The sequence below is a fragment of the Astyanax mexicanus genome, chromosome 13 (genome assembly GCF_023375975.1).
Source record: "Astyanax mexicanus isolate ESR-SI-001 chromosome 13, AstMex3_surface, whole genome shotgun sequence".
NCBI classification, from domain to species: Eukaryota; Metazoa; Chordata; class Actinopteri; order Characiformes; family Acestrorhamphidae; genus Astyanax; species Astyanax mexicanus.
Window position 1 is genome coordinate 43,196,790 of NC_064420.1, and position 18,548 is coordinate 43,215,337.

At 39.3% G+C, this 18,548-nt stretch overlaps 1 long non-coding RNA gene across 1 annotated transcript in view; it reads left to right on the forward strand.

Annotated features, from left to right (window-relative positions):
* LOC125780672 (uncharacterized) overlaps positions 1-14,841 on the forward strand; it is a 30,409-nt gene extending 15,568 nt beyond the window's left edge. The window contains exon 2 of the long non-coding RNA XR_007423946.1: positions 14,542-14,841. This is a non-coding gene — a long non-coding RNA (uncharacterized LOC125780672). The remainder of the gene's footprint in view (positions 1-14,541) is intronic.
* The last annotated feature ends 3,707 nt before the right edge of the window (positions 14,842-18,548 follow it).

Consider the following 18,548-nt stretch of genomic DNA (forward strand, 5'->3'; position numbering starts at 1 on the left):
CGCTTAAGATACGCTTAACGCCACTCGACACTTACATGCTTGCATGTGCATTTTCACTACAAGTATTGGGTCAGTATCCATAAAGAACGCTGAGTCACGTCAGAGGGGAAAAGATCCTATCATTTTAATGGAAAGCTGCCTCACTATATGGTGAACATTTCAGTTTGGACCTTAAATACAATGTTTTTTCGTTATTTAAAAATGTTGTGCATTGCCAATTATTAGAAAAGTCATCAAAACTATGAAAAAAAAAAACATATGAAATTATTAAGTAAAAAAAAGTGTTAAACAAACACAGAATATGTTGCACATCTTGGCTGGATTTTCTCAGTCAGCTTTATGAGGTAAAGTCACCTGGAATTCAGGCTTTCAGTTAACAGTTGTGCTGAACTCATCAAGAGTTAATTACTTGAATTTCTTGTCTCTTAATGTGTTTGAGAGCATCAGTTGTAAAGTTGTGAAAAGGTAGAGTTACAGGTATACAGTAAATAGCTCTATTTGAGTAATGTTCGAATCCATATTAATGCACAAACTACTCAATTAAGTAAAAAAACAAATCTTTAAAAAAATTAAGGGCAGTCAGTTTGAAAAAGTATCCTCAAGTGCAGTTACAGAGAACATCATAACGTTTATGATGAAACTGGCTCTCATCAGGACCGCCCCATGTATGAATTTCACCAGATGGGATTTTAAGAGCAGTAAAGCTGCTGAAGTACAGCATTATACAGAAGTTTCGGTTTAGTTCTCCAGCACCAGGGCTGGAGCAGTATTAGCATTAGCTGCTAAGCGTGCTAAGGGCTAGCTCTGTTGCCGTTCAGAGGTGAGTATTATTGGCCTGTAGCCTGTTGCTAACCCCGGCTAGAGCAGCATTAGTATTAGCCGCTAAGCGCCCTGAGCGCTAGCTCTTTTGATATAGTAGCTGTATGTGCACTAGTGGTGGAGGATATGGCTCCAAAGGGGTATTTGTATATGTATAACTGCAGCAAAATAAATGTTGATGTAAATAATATAAAATAATGTAATTAAACAAAAATAAACATGAAATAATAAAAAATATACCACAGTACTAAAGTGCAGAATATTTAGTGCATGCATATAACCACAAAAATAAACAATTAGAAACAGGTATACAAACAATACCATTATTTAATGTTCATAGCAAAAAAACATACTAAGTATGCTACTTTTGAGACAGAATACTATTATTACTATCACAGATATTACTATCACAATATGCATTTTTGGTAACACTTTCTATAAATTTCATCTTTATAAGATTCATATAAATATAAACATTAAACGCATAACATTATAATGCATTCGTAAGGCATTATAAACATGATTATGCACATGTATATCGCAGAATGCATTATGACTAAAAAAGCTTCCAACTTATAAAAACCCCCTCAATAATACTTTTTGTATTTTAATCATTTTGAAACTCTTATGAATTATACTTGTCTTGTATATAATATTAGTTATAATCACCGATAATGTATTATAACAGGTCTTTGTGTGCTCCAAGTAAAGTGACAGACTTTCATTGTGGGACTGGATTATTAATGATAGCACAGCTTATAATGTATTATACACATTATGATGCACAAGTCATGCTTACTAAACATGGCTATAATAGATTAAGCATTTTATATATATTTAGTGCCATGTTTATAATGCCTTATGAATGCATTATAATATGTTATGAATGTGGTTATAGAGTCTAATAGAGATGCCATACATAGAAAGTATATATTTTTTGTATTGTTTAAAAAATTATGACAAGAATATTGTGCAGGATACAACCTGACTTTAATGTACAACAACCATTAATATTTAATATAAATGCATGGACTCAAGGTTTACGACTATTGTAACCCATTGTTGTCCCTTCCTCTGTGTGTGTATGTGTGTGTATATGTGTGTGTGTGTGTGTGTTTAGTGTGTGTGCACTCATGCATATGCATATGCATGGTGCAGACTGACCACACACTGTATCGTGTATCAGTGTGGACAGTAATGAGTCTGTTGACTTGGCGACGCTGTGAATAGTAAAATATGACTCAGCTACTTCCAATCCAGATCTAAATCTACAATATAACAGAATATATTCTATCTTGTAAGATATTAAACACTCTGTAACAGGCTCTTGCAGATCCTCCTGACGATGAGGAACACACACACAAGCTCCTTCACATGATTAGAGATGCATGTGGGCTGGCAATGGCTCCTGTCTATTGATCCATTGATCTGAAATCTATAGAGGTGAAGTTGTCCAATAAACCATCTTGAATTTCAGACCCTCTTCACTCCAAGCCAAGTGTGGCTTAGAGAGGGGGGGGGGGGGGGTAATTGCAAATCTCTAATGGACATCCTTTACCTGACCTCAGGCATGCGGATCTGGGAAAGTCCAGAGTAGATGGAATAGCAGTGTTAAAGAATACATTATAAATATTTAAGAAACATTAACAGACAGCCGACATACAACATCTAGGCCAAAGGTTGCTGTAATGACACTGTAATGTTGCCATCAGCTGCCGGAGCCCTGAGAGAGCACAATTGGCCTTGCTACACGGCAATACTGCATCAGCAGCAATTTGAAAAGAGGCGATTGGCTGACTTCACATGTATCGCAGGAGGCATGTGCTAGTCTTCACCCTCCTGGTGTTGGGGCATCACTAGTGATAGTGGGAGTTCTAATGAGTGGGTTGAGTAATTGTCCTTGTAAATTGGGGAGAAAGTGGGATAAAAAAAAAATACAAATGAAAAAAAATATCTATATATGTTTCTCTATCAGGGGGTTGTTCTTTACATTATAGCTAAAGTTTATGATGAATGGACCAATAGAAATGCTCCAAAATTTACGTTACTATAGGCAAAGTATTAGAAGTTTCCATTCCGACTCGTGCTGCTTCACCCTCAGCAGCCGGAGTCAGAGAGAGCACAATTAGACACCCTCTCTCTGGGTCAGAAGATGGTGCTTTCTTTCCTCATGACTGTCATTCTAGGCAGCTGTTGGCTGATGTTTCAGAGCTGGGAATTTGGCTCTTTCCTGTAAGTGGAGGGGGAATGGGTTGGGTTTTTTAGGGCTAAAATAAAAAAAATGCTTTTCCCTCTCCTTTAAAGTTTTTATCTTACACACTGCGCAAAGGGCGTAGTGATGCTTATTGCTATCTTACACCCCGCAAGCAGTCTATTTTCATACCTTCCTCCTGTGTTGCTACAGCTCTGGAACAAAAATAAGAGACCATTTACAAATGATAACTTTCTTTGATTTTACCAAATTTAAAATCCAAAAGCAATGTGTAAGACTGGTGGAGGAGAACATGCCAAGATGCATGAAAACTGTGATAAAAAAAAAAAACAGGGATATTCCACCAAATATTGATTTCTGAAATCTTAGAACTTTATGACTATGAATGTTTTCTTCGCATTATTTGAGGTCTTTTTTGCAATTTCAGTCATTTCTCATTTTATGCAAATTAATACTGTAAATGACACTATTTTTATTAGGAATTTGGGGAAAAAAAAGTATAAAAAAAAAAAAATCATTTTACTTAAACGTATACCTATAAATAGCACAATCAGAGAAACTGATTCAGAAACTGAAGGTTTAGAAAACTAAGATTTGCAAATGTTGAATAAAAAATACTGTAATACTTGATCAGTTTGCTTCTGGATTTTGTGGGGTACAATTTAATCACGAAGCCCAGAAAAATGTAATCTTTATCTATATCGTATTGTTTAAATGTCTCAGAGTATTGTAGTTGTAGTAAGTAGTTTTTTGCCTTAGTTCTTCGCACACCTTTACATGACACAGTACCTCATTTCTGTGAATCATGTACCCCGTTTCCCAGGCTAAAGCAGGACGATGGCTGTGAGCATCGCTCTGTGGCTGCTTAAAGCACTCAGAGGGTGTGGGTGACCCCGGCTTTGTCTCCTTCATTAGTCTTTGTCTGCCTGGAGCTCTCCAGCAGTGTCCAGAAACAGCTCCACTGAGACCTGCAGTGGACCAGCTGAACAAATGAGCCTCAGCTCCTGCGTGGAGGAGCACAGATACCGGGGGGCTCTTACTATCCGTCAGGTTTTTAACGAAGACAATCCTGAAACTTTAACTCATATCCAAACTCTTTCTAACGTTGAGTAGATAACTTAAGATACGGCCATGTTGTATGTGAGTTCTGCGTTCTGTAGTAAACGTGCATGCTTTATTGATTCGATTGATTATCTGGTTTATATTAAGGAATTTGTTTTATTGAAACCCAACTTTGTAGTAGGCAGAATCTAGTTTTGAGCAGCTGTAGCATGTTGCACCAAATCAGAGACAAATCAGTGATGGATTACACAGAGACAGGAGAGTAATTAAGATAATGATAATGAATGTCGTTGTCGGAAATGCAGCATGTTTATTTAATTATGAGCAATTCCTCCACCTGATGTAACCTAGGCTTAGGTTTCGTTTTTGAGTTAGGTAGGGTGACTATATATATATATGTATATATATATATATATATAAACTGGGTACTTAGGATGTTGTGTCTGTGGGGATCAGGCTTAAGTTGTAGGACCACAGCATTGGTAATCATCGATTTTTCATATTAATGAAAACAAAATAACAGTGAATAAAAAAAAAAAGTCCATTTAGCTCAAAATGATCTGTACCTTTACATTTAAATTTAACATTTATAGGGTGCTTTCACACCTGCCTTGTTTGGTCCAAACTTTAAGTCTTTTTAGGTTAGTCCTAACCAAAGTAACAGGTGTGAAAGGGGACTGTGAACCGCGATCCAGACCAAAAGAGGTGTTCTCGGTCCGGATCTTCTGAAATTTGGTCTGGTTTATCTGCAGTGTGAGAAACTTTTCTATATGGTGCAGACTTTCAGACCAGTTACAGGAAGATTTTCACACCTGTAGTTATTTTCTCTGGTCTGGATCAGTTGATGAGTTAATTTACTTGGAGCATTTTAGCCCTCTGTTTGGTTTGTTTTCACACAGGCACAAACCTAATGTCTCCTCTGATTGGTCAGAGCTGTAAATATAGTGAGGATATTTTGTGTTCCAGCGAGTATATCTGTTCAGTGTGAAGCGGCTTTAAAAGAAAAGTGCTTTTAAACACAGAGTAACGGATGCAAGCAGTGAACGCAGCACATACTGTACGTCGTTTAATGTAAACAGCATGGTGCAGCAGAGACAGCATTTGTTCATAGCAGTATATTATCTGGCTAATATTTCAGATTAATCTGTGTCTTTTCAGCGGTTTAGCTCAATTAAAAAGGAATATATTTGACAGCTGGGTCAGATAGAGACCAGATCACATTCTTACCACAAGCGAACCGCTCCAGAAAATAAATCTGCTGGTTGGGCGGGGTGTTAAAAAAAATAAAAAATAACGCGTTACCGATTCCAAATTAATTGCACGCATTAACACTTTAACGTTGACAGCCCTAGTATTAATGTTATGTCTGATGTCTGGTGTAATATTTTTAATTATGTTGAATGCAGCTGTAAAATATACCAAAATTAGCATTATTCATTAATTTTCTCATTCACTCGCTTAGGTTTTTTCCTTTTTTTCCTGTCATAACAACTGACAAACCCTCTTTTCTGCCATGTCAGCAAGCGTACAGCTCCAGGCTGTGGCTTATCGTGCTAATTGATGCTGTGGCCATGTTTGGTGTGGTATTAGTGGCCAAAGTTTGGTCACATCATGACCACAGACCGCAGAGTAGTTCCCCATGAGATTCAGATGTGTGGTTTAGCCTGGGATGCCTACAGCTCTGTACCGTCCAGCAGCTACAGGCCATGTGTTCCACAAGTGTGTGTGAAAAAATAAACAGCATCTGAAATAAATGGCTTTACCTGGGTCTGGAATCATAAACTGAGTTCAGTGGGCTGTGAAAGAATGTTGCTGGAGATGTTAAGCTGTTAAGAACAGCCTGAGGGGGGGGAAAGCCAGCAGTAGAAGAAAGCAGAAACAGTGCAGGATTGATTCAAATGAATCAACGTGCGACAGGCTCCCGCGCACACTCATTAACTTGGCTCGGCTATTGTTCGTAGTGCGTCGCCAGTAGCACACTGGCCCTTTGACTGACAGCTCGACAGGCTGCTTTTGGAGTGCTACCACATGGCGAGTGAGGGAGTAAAGGAGTGAGAGAGGGGACAGGGTGTAGACAAGGGCTGAAGAGGGCCAATCCTGATCCAGCAGTTAATGTAGAAATCTGCGCTACACTGGCGTTTCTGCTGAGCTGGCAGTGTGATTGCATTGTGCTGTAGTGGTAGTTGCAGTGTGTGTAAAATTTGTAAGAGTGAAGATTTCACAATGAAGCAAATGAAGGTGGGAACAACTGTCCTGCTTCTCTCAGTCTAGTGATACAATACTCTTAAAAGCTTTTAGCTTGGCACAATGTTTTGAGTGCTTTGCCCAAAAAGAGGCCTATGAGAGCCTTTTTTTATACGGCACTGGCCACAAGACCCAGTGTCTAATCAGATCACACCTGTAACCTTTAACATACAGCTCTGGAAAAAATTAAGAGACCGCTTCAATTTCTGAATCAGTTTCTCTGATTTTGCTATTTATAGGTTTATGTTTGAATAAAATGAGCATTGTTGTTTTATTCTAAAAACTACAGACAACATTTCTCCTAAATTCCAAATAAATATATTGTAATTTAGAGCGTTTATCTGTAGGAAATGGGAAATGACTGAAATACAAAAAAAAATTGAGCTTTTAGACCTCCAATAATGCAAAGAAAACAAGTTCATATTCATAAAGCTTTAAGAGTTCAGAAAGAGTTCACAAATATTTAATATTTAGTAGAATAACCCTGTTTTTTTATTCACAGTTTTCATGCATCTTGGCATGTTCTCCTCCACCAGTTTTACACACTGTTGATGGAATGTGATCATCCATCTTCCTTTTGATTATATTCCAGAGGTTTTCAATTCAGTAAAATCAAAGAAACTCATAATGTTTAAATGGTCTCTTATTTTTCTCTAGAGCTGTATCTACCTAAGACTTAATTGCATGCCTTTCTTTGCAAAAGGCTAAAAATGAGGACCTTGGTGTGTTACAATCCTTAACAGTATACATCAAATGCACCAAGAAGGAGATACGACTGGGCACTGAGACATCCATTAGCCTACAGATGCTACAACTATGTTTGTAGATCCTGCACACACTTAGGCTGCTGAAGCTGGAATCTCACTTTTCCCATAAATGCTAGACTGGCGATACATCTGGTGAACAGACAGACAGAGAAAGGGTTGCAATCTGGCGGAGACATTCCTGGAATGTCTGTTGTGTGTGGGTGAGCATTATCCTGCTGAAACATTCCACTTGGATACCACTGTCAAAAGAGGCAACGCATGTATCCTATACATATCTTTGAATCAGCCAAGCACTCGAAACCCGAGGAAAACAACATTACTCAGCCGTTTAATCATGCATTTAAATGGCTTTTTAAAAGGTAAATAAGAGATTTTTTTTCTGGGATTAAAAGCGTGATTTCAGCTGTAACTGGAAATATCTGCGCTGCAAAACTGTGCTGGACTGAGGTGCACAGCTTTCAAAACATGCTCACATTTATAAGCACGTGCCCAACCATGTGGATGGAGGCCATGTGGTTACCTTGAGTTTACTCCTGCCCCCCCCCCCCCCCCCACCCCCCCGGCACTTCTCGAGAAGCAGCAGCTTGTCACTCACACAGACACAGAGACAGCGCTGTGTATCTACTTCTTCTTGTGTCAAGAATCAAAAAACATCCCAACATGACGTGTTCGATTTTAAGTGACATCGCACGTCTTGCGATGTGATTGTTATGCATGCACACATCGCGATGGCAATGCTTAAATGATATATCGTGCAGCCCTAACCAGAAGCATGTTGGGAAATATTCTCAAAAAGAATCTAGTTGCCGTCTTGCAAATAGTGACCCTGCAAGATCCACAGGCTTTGCAAAATCTTGAATAAAAAGTCTGTGGATGTCAGACTTTAGCCTGTTAAAATTATTTTTAGAGTCTTTTCGAAGTCGTGTAGTGATTGCTAATCATAAGACATTACTATATAACTATACTATATAATAGTTTTGCAGCAATCCATGTTCTTTATTTTTGTTGTAAATGAGTGCAATTGTGTTTTAATGTTTTTTGGGTTTGTGGCTTGATGTCTTTATTACAGCCTGCTCACTTGAAGCACACAAATATGTATGTATCTGTGTGTTTCTGTGAGTGTGTGTTTCTCTGTGTGTGTGTGTGTGTTTCTGTGTGTGTGTGTTTGTATTCGCACGCATGCGGCTCATTCACGCTCCCTGTGTGCGGCTGTGTGTTTGAGTGACAGGGCCGTGGGAGACGTATTGAGTAGTTTTGCTAACTTTTGGCACCCTACAATCCTCCCACTTCAGAAGGAGCCCCTATTCACACACTCTGAGACCCCTCCCCACCCCCCACACACACACACACACACACACATTCATGGCTCCACTCGGACTCTGGGACTCTGGGAGTGTGGCGGCAGCGTGCAAGCGTCTCACTCACACACACACACACACACACACATACACACACACACACAATCTCAAACACATGCATGCATAAACACACACATGCAGGGTGTGTCGCTTGGAATGCCAGCAGGGCCAGGAGGCAGAGAGGAGGCCGCCGCTGCTGCTGCCGCCGCTGGACAATGGGCAGGACATCTGTCATGCGTGGCTGCACTCCCCTCCGCTCACAATGGGGCGAGGCGAGCGGCTAGTGGTGCCTTTCTTTTCGGCCTCTCCTTTCCGGGGAGAGCTCGGTGCTTCACAAAGGCCCTTTTGTCCCCTCCCCGCTTTTCGCCAACGTTTAACCCTTCAAACCTGCTCCTTTTCTGCCTGCCTTTTTTCCCTCCTTCTGCGCAGGAAAACAAAACAAAACAAAACACCAAAAAAAAAAAACCCGAGAACCTCCTTCCAGACCCTGATTCTCATTACCACATTTGGCACACACATGCTGCTGCGTACGGACATACGTGCATGTGTGTGTGTGTGTGTGTGTGTGTAAAAGAGAGAGAAAGTTGAACAATAATGAGGGAAGTCATACACAGTAGTACATGATTACTCAGCAGTCTCCTTTTCTTATCTGACACGATTTGTTGCTGTACTGGAGTCTGGATGAGGGAATGACCTGACCTGTTTAAAGAGCTGCTGATCTTCAGAACTTTCCATAAAAGCAAACTAAAGACTTTCCAAAAAGAGATTTCTTGGAAAAGTGTCAGTAAATGCTAGAAAAAACACTTTCCTTATCAAGAATGTACAGTAATTTAACCCTTGTGTTGTCTTGCGGGTCAAAAGTGACCTGCTACCATGTTTAGCTGTAGAAAAAATACCTTAAACTATCTTTTTCCAACTTAAACAATAAACAATTTTTATTATTTTTCCTAAAGGCACCCCATCAATAGAAAACATGATACTTTGTTTTTGTATATGTTTTCATGTGGGCTGTACATCGCTAGGGTACAACGATTGTCTTATGCGTCAATTATAAAAACATTTAAACACCAGATAAAAGTATAAAGGCCACAAACATACTCTCTCTAATACACACAACATCAAACATCATAAGGATGACTCCAGGGACAACAGTGTATTCAGCTCCCCATGTCCAGCACATTGCATCCCATCCACCTTTCTCCTGTTCATCACATTAGCCATCGAAAAAATCATCCTGAAGAAACAAATTTGGAGGATTAAAAATTCAGTTAGGCTGCTTTATTTTGGGGCTTTGGTAGGGTGGCTCATTTTTGACCCGTAGGACAAGAGGAGTAAGCAGAATGTTAAGATTGCGCAAGGGTTAATAGACTGGCTCTAAACCGTGACAAATACATGGAGGACACACAGTGTTTAAATAGCAAAAAATATATATTTAATGAAATATTTTGAAAAAAAGTACATATCCAGACATTTTCTAAACAAATAGTGTATCAACAAAAAACAACTAAAGCATAATAACAAACAGAACTAAAGCAAGCAGGTCCAGAAACTTAGCTGTCTGTAGCAAAAAAACAGAACAAAAGAAAAAGCCTACCAGCACACCTATACAGGTATATATATATATTGATAAGGTCTGTAGCCCCACCCCCTAATATTCAATCAGGGGGCGGGTACATCACATAAGTTTGTCTTCTGGCTTTTGAACGGTAAACTGTAGCAAATCTAATGTAGCTAACAATTTATGGATGTTTCTATGGACTTCTGTTCTTTGTACTTCTTCTGTTAGCAAAGAGGCAACTTTTAGAACTACAGAACTTAAGAGCATAGACTACATGTAAGACCTGAATGCAGTCAAATCCTCACAGCAATACTCCAGAATCTAGAGCCTTCCATGGACCATAGAGACTTATAGTTACTCCAACAAAAGCAGGATAAACTCTTTGTAATTCCCTTGATATCAGAAGAAACAATGAATGAGCAGATGCTCTAATACTTTTGTCCATAGAGCAAATAAAGCTAGGAAAATGCTATGGTTTCCTATGTGTTTTTCATGGTGTTTTTAAGTGGTTGCTAAGAGATCTCAATTGGTTGCTATGGTGTTGCTAGTTGGATGCTTGACCTGTACTGCCTTTGGCAGAGTCATTGCTATGATATTTTTTGGCAGTACCCATTAAATTGTGAGGTGGTTGTTAGGGTGGTGCTATAGTGTCTCTAGATGGTTTCTGTGGAGTCTCAGGTGGTTGCTCAGGTGTTGCCAAGTATATTTGCAATCCATTTACTTCTTTGGAAATATATAATTCTGCAAAAGTCTTGATGTGTGACCAATCAAAAGGCTATATAGTGGCATAGGATCAGTCAAAACAAATAAACAGTGGAATAGTGTCAGTATCTTCAAAACTGTGGAATAAGTTACAAAGGAACATCAATAATAACAATATATGTCCATAATAATCATAACAAAATATTTTATTTGATTTTAGGCATTCTAATCAAGGCCTGTGATATCTATTTTTGTTGGAATGATATATGTCCCTAGAAATAATTGGGGTAGCCAATATAATTGTCATTTTGAGACCATTTTATGCCACTGATAAAGTATAATGATAGTATAATTGCACAATAATGCAGTTTCAGACTTGGAAGTTTAATATATTTTTTAAAATACCCTAAATAAGTAAAACAGAGATAAAATTGTTTTAAACATTTAACATTTAAACTCTCATTTTTAAAACATTATGAGTGATATTGAGGTCTGCAAAAATTATTGAGGATATGCCCTTATATTGTGCGATAACTTGATACTGTAATTATCGTGACAGCCTTATTCCTATAACTAGTTAAAGCTGATGTTTATGTAAATTTAGGAATTTGGGAGATTAAGGGCCCTCTCTGGTGAGAATGGGTAATTGCACAGAGCATGTGGAAGAATCATTTTAAACTGGGCGGGTGTGATGCTGTCTTCTTTCAGAGCAGATGAATCCGATTCCAGGTTATGTTTAGTCAGAGAGAGAGAGAGAGAGAGCTCAGTCAGAAACTTCACTTTAATTACACACTCTGTTTTTACTAGGAGTGAATGAGTTACTGAGCTCCGAGTTTCCCCTTCTGAAGTCTCCATTGCTCCACCAGCCGCTCGCGTTCAGTAAAACTGAGCCGGATCCTCTTTTAGAGGCTGTACGTACATAAAGACGCGTGACGCGGCCAGAAAAAATCCCACAGCTTTTAGAATAAATATATTAGAATTAGCAGGATTAACACTGGTACCATAAAACCATAATTGTATCCCTTTTCCACTCAGAAATGCTTCTATTTTCAGTTCGGAAACAAAATAATACAGACTGACACTTTAAATAATGCAGAAATTCCTGCATCCAGTCTTCCTCTTATATCTTACAGCCACACATGCTGTTTCCTCTCTCTCTCTCTTCTTCTCAATTTCATTCCCCAGGAAGTGTGCGCACGGCGACGCTCCGGCACCCGCTGTCCATCAGCGAGACGCTAATCATTTCCTCCTGCTTGATACCCATCAGCGTATTGAGCAGCGCATGCATATGAACGGCAGCGCGGCGGCCTGCCCGGCCCGTCCACAGCGCCATTGATTACTCCATCCAGCGGTGTTTGTAGGGAGATGCCTGTAATTACGGAGCCGCTGCTGCCGCCCTATTCTCAGCATGCTGCTGCTGCTCATGTAAATTGTAAATTGATTTCGCAGCCTGCCTCCCTTTCTTAAGGAATTAGGGGGTTCAAGCTGGTCCATCATTGATTGGAGTCAGATTGCAATTTATTATTGCTGTCAGCAACAAGACTTCTCAAGGAGAAAACTTCAAGCGCGGTGGAGAAGTCAGGGGGGCTCGGGGTTGCAGATCTTTACGATATAGAGGCGCCTCGGCTGCTGTTTTGCAGCGTGCAGTACTTGTTTTGAAGCGAGATAAACCGACTCACGACCAACCGGTTTCACATCCAGTGCTTTACACTGTTTGTTCAGATAATGCTGCACAGTGCAAAGGTGCACCACCCTCCTGACTCAGCTGAAATTCAATTCAAAGCCATTTTATAGTGTAAGCTTCCTTACCTTATGCTGTATCTTCTCTGTATGAACCAGTACATACACAATACGTACTTACCAGGTCTTACTGGTGAAGGTGTGGTTATCTCCAAACGTTCATGAAGGACACAGAGCTGAACACTGGTTACTTAAATGTGGGTGCAAATAAAGAAATGAGGACAACCAGGAACAAGAGAGTAACAATTGGATAACTTTTTAATGTTTCTCAATGTAATGATATTATAAGCCTTCCATAACTCTCTATTCTAGAGGAAAATTTTCTTCCTACTCCAGCCTGGCAGTTTAGAGCTGTTGCAGCATTGGATATACGGACCTGCTAGAAGGCAAATTTTAAAAGCATAAAGCCATTTCTGATTTTCATATTCATACAAGAAATGTCATTGATGGAATAGTTTCCTTGAAAAAGTAATCTGATTACTGATTACCCCTTTAAAAAGTAACTTAATTACTTTATGGGTTACTTGATTTTAAAATTAACTAAGTTATAGCCGCTGCGCTCCTCCAATGAACGTCGCCTTGCTTTGCCAAACACTCACACAAAGCAATCCAGACTGTTCTCATACAGAGTTCCCCAATGGTGGAACAAACTACCTTCCACTACCAGATCAGGAGAATCTCTCGCTATCTTTAAGAAACTCCTGAAGACAGAGCTCTTCAAAGAGCACTTACTCTCCTAACACCTCTAACACACTAACTACTTCTAACCCCATTTCCTTCTTCCCCTCCTTCACTTCTCTGTCCCTTTATTTCCCTTCGACCTCCTTTAAGCCCTATCTAAAAATGGGTTATCTAAATTCCTATTACTTTTGTACTTCATTATTGTAAGTCACAAAAGCGTCTGCCAAATGTAATGTAATGTAATGTAATGTAATGTAACTATTAAGTTTTTTTTAATTACTGTCGCCACAACATAATAGTCTTGCCAAAACTCACTTTACTGGGAGCTTCGCTCCACCTTTGGGACTTGTTCTGTTAGTGCACCATTGTGACTCCAAACGTTTCTTTAGATTTGATGTTAGGTACGTGCTAGGTAGCACTTTGTCGCCAGCACACAGTAAACAACCAACCCTGATATTGATCATCTTTATCTGATGAAACTCAGAATAGTGTCTGTATTTTCCGCAATTACAATACTCTTGGACACTGAATTAATAATAAAATAATTTCAAGAATACACTACTGCAACACAATAAAAATTAAATTTATTGTTACATACAATATTATATGGCACAACCCAAACTGAGATATTTAAAAAAATACAAGAATTTTTATCGGATTTGTAATATCATGATACTAATAATAATGCACTCCAAATATCTCCATATATCCAGAATTAAAGTAAAATAAATGATACTGGGCATATATAATCTTTCTCTAGTAGATATTTAATGTGAAATGAGAACAGTGTGATTTTTTTCCTTTTGCTAAGAACAGCAAAAAAGTTGTACCCTGATGTGATAATTAGGTGTGGGTGATATTGCACGATATTTCAGGGTATAATATCGTTCACAATATTTAAAAATGTTTGCGATATTATTGTGTACGATACGATATGGCACACCCCTAGTAGATGTACAGTTTTTATGAGACATCCAAAACAACATGGTACATGGTAATTGTTTATTAGAAATCCTAAGAAAGGTATTAAATGCATTGAAATGAATAAAATAAACAATTAACATCAATTAAAAATATATATATTAAAGTTCAAGCCTAAACAATGGCCAGCTTCAAGTGTGAGAGTCACAGCTAGATAGCATAATGCACTGACTGGCAACCCTAACTGCCGTGTCCTGACAGTTAATTGTTGCCAGCTGTTGTGGTTGGGGAACAAAGGCACTTTTGAAAAGGTGATCTGTTGATTGGGGCTCCAGTCTGCCTTCGTTTAATGGGATGTGGATCATAGGAAAGGTGTCATCTGTGTAGAGCGCAGCCTGCTCCAGCGCACACTGTAACAACACTCACCCATCTGTGTGTGTGTGTGTGTGTGTGTGTGTGTGTGTGTGTGTGTTTCAGAATGCAGAAATGGAGGGAAGCAGTAGACAGACGACTGGTCAGTGAGGAACAGGCCGATTGGATGGATCCACAACTCTGTGTGGTTCATTTACATTCACAGCAGATTTCAGCAGTAGCTGGTTAAAGCAATAGAAAAAGCAATAAAAACTTGGTGGCACGTGTAAAGCTTTAATGTCTCACCAATGTAGGAATTTTTCTATGGTTTCACCATAAAACTGACAATTAAATAACAAACACATCTGCAGAAGGACACAGCACAGACAAAAGATCAATAAATAACAATACAATAAATAACAAACATATACAGACTACCATATTTGTTTACTTTGCACTATAAGGCACACTTTAAATCCTTTATAATTCAGTGCACCTTGTGTATGAATTCTACCAGTCAGGTTGTAAGGAGCAGTAAAGTCACTCCACTGAAGTACAGCATTATACAGGAATTTTAATTTAGTTCTCCATCACCAAGAATGGAGCAGTATTAGCGCTAGCTAATGTAACTCTTTTGCCGTTCAGAGGTGAGTATTATTGGCATGTAGTCTGCTGCTAACCCCTGCTAGCACTGCTGGAACAGTATTAGCATTAGCCACTAACTGCACTAAACGCTAGCTCTTTTTTTTTCGTATCACCCTGTAGTGTGCATGTTTAATATAGCTAATATCTCTGTGGCTTACGGAAACACACAGGGTTCCTCAGTGTAGCGCTGTCGGTCAATATTAGCGGCTAACTGCTGCTAGCTTTAGTGGAAATCTGCAAATCTAAGCTTACTGTAAATAAACGGAAGCGCTTTGCTCACCCAAATAAACGGTTTTCAGGAGAGAAATCTGTGTAGATTTGGAAAAAATAAAGAGACCACTTCAGTTTCTGAATCAGTTTCTCTGATTTTGCTATTTATAGGTTTATGTTTGAATAAAATAATCATTGTTTTTTTTTTATTCTTTAAACTACGGACAACATTTCTCCCGAATTCCAAATAAAAATATTGTCATTTAGAGCATTTATTTGCAGAAAATGAGAAATGGCTGAAATAACAAAAAAGATGCAGAGCTTTCAGACCTCAAATAATGCAAAGAAAACAAGTTCATATTCATAAAGTTTTAAGAGTTCAGAAATCAATATTTGGTGGAATAACCCTGTTTTTTAATCACAGTTGTCATGCATCTTGGCATGTTCTCCTCCACCAGTCTTACACACTGCTTTTGGATAACTTTATGCCTTTACTCCTGGTGCAGAAATTCAAGCAGTTCAGTTTGGTGGTTTGATGGTTTGTGATCATCCATCTCCCTCTTGATTATATTCCAGAGGTTTTCAATTTGGTAAAATGCTCTCTTGCTTTTTTCCAGAGCTGTAGTTGATGCAAACTTTATACACCAAACTGGTTTAGCACTGATGTGATTATTAGATAAGGGGAAATGATGTGCTTATTTTTTTTTTATAAATCTGTTGCTTCCTGAGATGCAGAGATCTGCTGGTAGATTTGGTTCTTTAGTAAACCTATTTTGACGGGAAATGAAGGTGATTTATGGATCAGCAGTCTTTCTAGGTGGAGAAGCTCATAGTCACTGCATGACTTAACAGCTTTAAACAGACTCAGGCCGTCAGCGACTCGGCCTGCAGACGCGGCGGTGTTGATGGAGGAGCCGAGCAGAGCCGAGCGGAACAGCAGAAAACAGAGCGCAGAGTGAGGAAGCACAGCCAGGCACGCAGTGATACAGAAGCACAGGCATGCACAGATCACACACTCTGTTTCTCCACTGCATAAATATTTAAGACAGACTGTCAGTGAAGCCTCACTCTGTCTTCTCCATATCTGCTCGTCCTCAGGGGTGGGTGTGAGGCAGAGAGAGGGGGATCATGGACGGAGAACCTCAGACAGTTGAACAGAATGTGTGTGATTTCTCCACCGAGCCTCCAGGCCTGGGCATGGACTGCAGATCCTCCTGACTCGACTCGGGCCTGGATCAGCTGCTGAAGGTGAACTTTTCTCATGTCCCATAATATACAGAGTTCACAGTACACAGTTTAGATCAGGGGGCTCAATCCTGATCCTGAAGATCTACCACCACCCTGCAGAGTTTACCTCCCCATATCTCACCCTCCTGATCCAGGTAATTAACCCTTTCAGACCTTTCAGATCAGGTACTTTCTACTTTTTTAATGTTCTGTTGCACATAACACTCATTGAGATCTACTGTCCATTAGAATAGACTATGCAGTAGCCAATGAAAATGTTCAAAAGCCAATAAAACAGTAGCTTAGCCCCACCCACGGCACTGAAAAATAAAATTAATTCTGCCCAAAGTAATAAGAGCTATTAAAAGGTCTTAAATAAATAAAAAATTTAAACACAGGCATCCAATACAATGAACATAAAGTAAAATTCACTTGATTTCATTGTTTTAAAAAATTGTTAGATTTTTTGAGCATTTTTTGTGTACATTACAGGCAGAAAATAGCATTCTTATATTTTTACATCACTGCAACATAATCCAGGTCTGAAAGCATAAAGGTCTTTAGTTGTGTTCCCAGCTAACAGAAAAGACGTTATATAAACGTTTAGCAATGTTTTGGAAAGGCTGCAGCAAGATTGGACTCTAACGTTACAGAAATAATGTTTTAGGAATGTTTTAAAAAGCACATACAGTTGTGGTCAAAAGTTTACATACACTTGTAAAAAAACATAATGTTATGGCTGTCTTGAGTTTTCAATAAGTTCTACAACTCTTATTTTTCTGTGATAGAGTGATCGGAACACATACATGTTTGTCACAAAAAACAGTCATAAAATTTGGTTCTTTCATAAATTTATTATGGGTCTGCTGAAAATGTCACCAAATCTGCTGGGTCAAAAATATACATACAGCAACATTAGTATTTGGTTACATGTCCCTTGGCCATTTTCACGGCAACTAGGCGCTTTTGGTAGCCATCCACAAGCTCCTGGCAAGCTTCAGGTCGAATGTTTGACCACTCTTCTTGACAGAATTGGTGCAGTTCAGCTAAATGTGATGGTTTTCTTGCATGAACCCGTTTCTTTAGCACTGTCCACATGTTCTCAATGGGGTTTAAGTCAGGACTTTGGGAAGGCCATTCTAAAACCTTAATTCTAGCCTGGTTTAGCCATTCCTTTACCACTTTTGATGTGTGTTTTGGGTCATTGTCTTGTTGGAACACCCAACTGCGCCCAAGACCCAACCTTCGGGCTGATGGTTTTAAGTTTTCCTGCAGAATTTGGAGGTAATCCTCCTTCTTCATTATCCCATTTACTTTCTGCAAAGAACCAGTTCCACTGGCAGCAAAACATCCCCAGAGCATAATACTACCACCACCATGCTTGACAGTAGGCATGGTGTTCCTGGGATTAAAGGCCTCACCTTTTCTCCTCCAAACATATTGCTGGGTGTTGTGGCCAAACAGCTCAATTTTTGTTTCGTCTGACCAGAGAACTTTCCTCCAGAAGGTTTTATCTTTGTCCATGTGATCAGCAGCAAACTTCAGCCGAGTCTTAAGGTGCCTTTTCTGGAGCAAGGGCTTCTTTCTTGCACGGCAGCCTCTCAGTCCATGGCGATGTAAAACACGCTTGACTGTGGAGACTGACACCTGTGTTCCATCAGCTTCCAAATCCTTGCAGACCTGCTTCTTGGTGATTCTTGGTTGACTCTTGACCATCCTGACCAATCTCCTCTCGGCAGCATGTGATAGCTTGCGTTTTCTTCCTGATCGTGGCAGTGACACAACTGTTCCATGCACTTTATACTTGCGTATAATTGTCTGCACAGTTGCTCTTGGGACCTGTAGCTGCTTTGAAATGGCTCCAAGTGACTTCCCTGACTTGTTCAAGTCAATAATTCGCTTTTTCAGATCCACACTGAGTTCCTTTGACTTTCCCATTGTAGCTTTTGTAGCTGAGTCTAATCACTGGGTCAAATGAGCCCTATTTAAATGGGCTCATGAGAAGTCAACAGCTGTAGTCAATCAGAATCACTTACAAGAAGTGAAGAGGC